This window comes from Carlito syrichta, unplaced genomic scaffold (assembly GCF_000164805.1).
Source record: "Carlito syrichta isolate Samal-C Ts95f unplaced genomic scaffold, Tarsius_syrichta-2.0.1 Scaffold301633, whole genome shotgun sequence".
NCBI classification, from domain to species: Eukaryota; Metazoa; Chordata; class Mammalia; order Primates; family Tarsiidae; genus Carlito; species Carlito syrichta.
In genome coordinates this window covers 43,422-47,941 of record NW_007245729.1, presented here as the reverse complement: position 1 = coordinate 47,941, position 4,520 = coordinate 43,422, and positions in this window count along the sequence as shown.

The window sequence follows — 4,520 nt, the reverse complement described above, 5'->3', positions numbered from 1 at the left end:
CCTGTTGGCTTTGTCGCTAATTTTAAAATGGGATGGGTGAGAAGAGTATGAATTACTGTGTCAGAGTTAGCGTGAAGATTCCACTTTTTTTTCTTTCCTGCTTACTTTCTAAGTGAAAATGGCTTTCTTCTGACAGAAGTAGCATATGTTTATTACATTAAAACATTTTTTAAATACTGTGGAGTGAATATAAATTAGAATTCCATCACACGGAAAAAGGCATTAACAGCGTTGTTTGCATATTTTTTGAGCCTTTTGCCCCTGACAGTGGGTGTATCTATGTGAGTGTTGTAGGCTGTTCTTGAAACTGTATACCAGGAAATCCATCAGTCAGTATAGTTGGGGTTCCATTATAAAGACATGCTTAAAAATATTTTAACCAAGATAGCTATTGGTGGATTTAGGTGTTTTTCAAGTATTTCCTATTCTTAATAATGCTGTGGCTTGGTATGGTGGCTCACGCCAGTGAACCCAGTGCTTTGGGAGGCTAAGGCAAGACGATTGCTTGAGACCAGTCTGGGCAACATAGATGTCATCTACAAAAGAAATCGCATAAGTTAGCATGGTGGCGTGTGCCTGTAGTCCCAGCTACTTGGGAGTCTGAGGCAGGATTGCCTGAGCCCAGAACGTTGAAACTCTGGTGATCCTTGAACGTGCCACGGCATTCCAGCCTGGGTAACAGACTCTGACTGAAAAAGATGGAAAATAATGCTGTGAATCTTGTGTCTCTAGTTATTTTTCTAAGGACAAAATCGAAGTAGTCTCAGCGGGGTGGGGAGATGACAGGCCCTCAGGATAGATGACAACAAGTGCTTGCTAGGGCACAACAGTTTTATGCTCCTTTAGTGGGGACCAACCTTCTCTCACCCGGGAGGGATTAATCTTTTAACTGTAGTCAATTTATTCTCATAACTACTATTTATCTACCCTGTGCTAGGTACTTAGAGTAATCTTCAAGGCAGACCATGAGGTGTAATAATTTACAAGATTGCATGACAAATACCAGAGTTGGGAAAATAAACCTCAGCAGTCAAGTTGCCCAAATTTTAAAACTGACTCCAAACAATCCTGGACCCGGTAGTTTTTATTTGTCTTATAAGTGCCTTTCAAAATTGGTCTGTTTGCTTTTTATGAGTTGCATATTATCATTTGTGATGTTGGAATGTTTATATAAAAGGTTCTCTTTAAGGACTTTAACCATTTATCAGCTATTCAGTGTTTATCCACTTTATAACGTGTGTTGGCTGGGCGTGATGGCTCACGCCTGTAATCCCAGCATTATGGGAGGCTGAGGCGAGAGGATTGCTTGAACCAAGGCGTTCAAGACCTGCCTGGGCAACATAGATCCTGTCTCTACAAAAAAAAATAAACTTACGTGTCTGTAGGCTCAGCTACTTGGGAGGCTGAGGCCGAAGGATCACCTGAACTCAGGAGGTTGAGGCTGCAATGAGCCTTGATTGTGCTGCTGGCACTCCAGCCTGGTGACAGAGTGAAACTCCAACTCAAAAAAAAACCCGTGTGTGGCATATTTGGAAGCTCTAGGATAATGAGCTTTTCAGTCACTAGTGGTTCGTCTTGGAATTGTATGACATGGTTCTCTTTGCAGTTCTTTTTCTGCCTAGAGGCAAGTGGCAGGCAGAATAGTGTGGAAAAAACACCATTTGGGTAGGAAAAGATTTAGTTTCCTGTTCAAGGGTCCAAACCATGCTGCCCCTCACATATATACTTTTTGGGCAGATAACCCAGTTTCTCTGAATCGCCATCATCCAAACCTATACAGTCTTGGCAGGGCCAATCTCTACCATGTGAATTTCTCTAGGGCGGGGTCGCTTCACTTGGCCTCTGTCACATTGGGCTGTCCTGTGCCCGGTAGGAATTTTTTGACATCCCTGGCCTCTACTCCTCAGATGCCAGTAGTACCCCTCACCCTGGTTAAGACAACCAAAAATGTCCCGTCCCTTGAGAACCACTCTCCTAGATAAAGTGGCTTTCAACATCAAAATAATACACAAAGAGCAGGGGGTTAACTGCCCTTCTGAATGCCAGCGACCCCGCGCTGTGCTTGGCTTCATAACAATCCTTTTAGGGGAGCATTATTCCCATTGTACAGTCCGACCAAGCTAAAAAGTTCATTAGCAACTTAGATCTCACTCCAAAACCCATACTCTCTTTGTTGGTAGCAATGTGCACTTGCCCAGGAGTGAAAGTTGACCAGCACTGTCAAAACGTACTTTTAGGATCATTGAAATAACATGGTGGGAGTCAAAATCTGTTCTCTGAAATTATCCATACAATTCATGTTAAGATTTTCAGCTTTTTCACCAGGCTGTGTTCAGATTTCTAAACCCATGCTTATATGAAACAGGAAAATTTTTCTTTACCAAATGCAGATTCGTAGTCCAGTGTTTTTTAAACCTAGTTGAGACCAGTAGTTTTCTCAAAAAGAAAAGGAAAAATAAATAGAATGAAGCTGGGTGCTGCTGTGGCTCATGTTTCTAATCCCAGCACTTTGGGAGGTCGAGGCAGGAGTCTTACTTGAGGCCAGGAGTTTGAGGCCAGCCTGGGTAATATAGTGAGATCTCATTCTCTTAAAAAACAAAATAAAAAAGGCCGGGCTCGGTGGCTCAGCCTGTAATCCCAGCACTTTGAGAGGCCGGGGCGAGTGGATTGCCTGAGCCTGCAGGTTCAAGACCCACCCGGGCAACTTGGTGAGACCTCGTCTCTACAATAAATAAAAAATTAGCCGGGCGTGGTGGTGCGCGTCTGTAGTTCTGGCTGCTTGGAAGGCTGAAGCGGAAGGATCACCGGAGCCCAACAGGTTGAGACTGCGGTGGCTGTGAGCGTGCCACTGCACTCCAGTCTGGGCGACAGAGTGAGACTCCAACTCATAAAAAAAAAAATGAGTAAAGGTGAGGATTGTTTCTTGATGCTTTCATTAGGCATAGATGTATATCTAGGCTTACTCAAGATTGTGTCCAAAAATGTTTGAGGGATGCTAGCCTAGACAATTACAATTCTTTAATTTTTTTTAAAAAAAGTTTACTTTCATTGAGCATTGCACCAGAAACAGGTTCTCGATACTAGCTGCATATTACAACTTCTCAGGAGCTACTTTTATAAAATATACCCAGCCTCAGAGATTCTGATTTAATCCGTCTGGGATGGGACTTGGGGTTTTAAAAGCTTCTTAGGTGAGTCTAGTGGACAAGTCAAGAACCACAGGGCTGTTGACTATGCGTGGGGTGTCCTGTGTGATCACTGACGTCTCAGCTCTAAGAATGTGGGGCTTGCTTTTGTGAGCCCAGGTGATCTCTTCTGCAGTTGAACGGGTGATCGTCTCATCTGTGTACGTATCTTCCGTCCATAGCCTGTTCACACTGGCTATGGGTGTTCAGGTCTCACCGTTACCCAACTTCCTCGTATCACACCTGCTTCCACTAGAGGATTGTTAGGGTCGATGCAGAACGGCTGCTGCACCCTCCATAGGTCTGGGGATTTGTAGGCTTCTGTGTTCACGACTGGGGGCTTGAGTCCTGGGGGACGAGTCCCTCACAGCTGGATGAATGGTGCAGTGAGGGTCTCCCTTTCCTTCACTGTTGGATGGGCGCATTTGGGGGTTCTCCCCTGGCCTCACCACCCTTCACCCCCCATACCCTCCCTTGGACACATCCCAGAAGTTTCCTCCCAATGTGCTCCTTTTCATTGCTTCTGCCTTTTGTTATTAAGAAAACACAGGTGAGTGTAGAGAATTGGGAGAGAAACTTTCACACACCTGATTGGCTCAGCTGGACAGCAAATTAAATGCTTGCGTGGATGGTGATTTGAGTCAGAGTCTGACTCTGTCCCCCAGGCTGGAGTGCAGTGGACGGACCAGGGTTTGCTGTGGCCTCGACCTCCTGGGCTCAGATGATCCTCCTGCCTCGGCCTCCCAAGTAGCTGGCACCACAGACGGCGCCACGATGCCTGGCTAATTTTTAAATTTTTATTTTGTAGAGACAAGGTCTCGCTATGTTGCCTAGGCTGGTCTTGAACCTCTATGCTCAAGCAATCCTCCCACCTCAGCCTCCCAAAGTGCTTGAGCCACCGTGCCTGGCTTTGCATGGCTTCTATGTCAGACACACTTGAGTTTGCATTCTGGCTTCCTGTTCCACAATCCACATGGCCTTGGCATTTGCCTCCTCCAGCTGGCTTCCTCTGTAGAGTCCGTTTATGCCTCCCCGAGGTGGCTGTTGAAAATGAAAGGAATCTGTGCAGCACGTGATGTGCGTGGTGGCCTTGGCACAGAGCAGGAGCCACAGAGGCTGTTAGGTGGTGGCAGAGCCGCTCAAGAATTGGTCCTTGTCAGCTCTTCGGTGATGGCACTCAGTCCTCCCTGCCACACACACACACACACACACACACACACACACACACACACACACACACGCTCGGTGAAACCACCGGCCATAGCAGCTCAGTGGAAACTCAGAGTCCATCAGTCACCTCTTCGGTGATGGCACTCAGTCCTCCCTGCCACACAC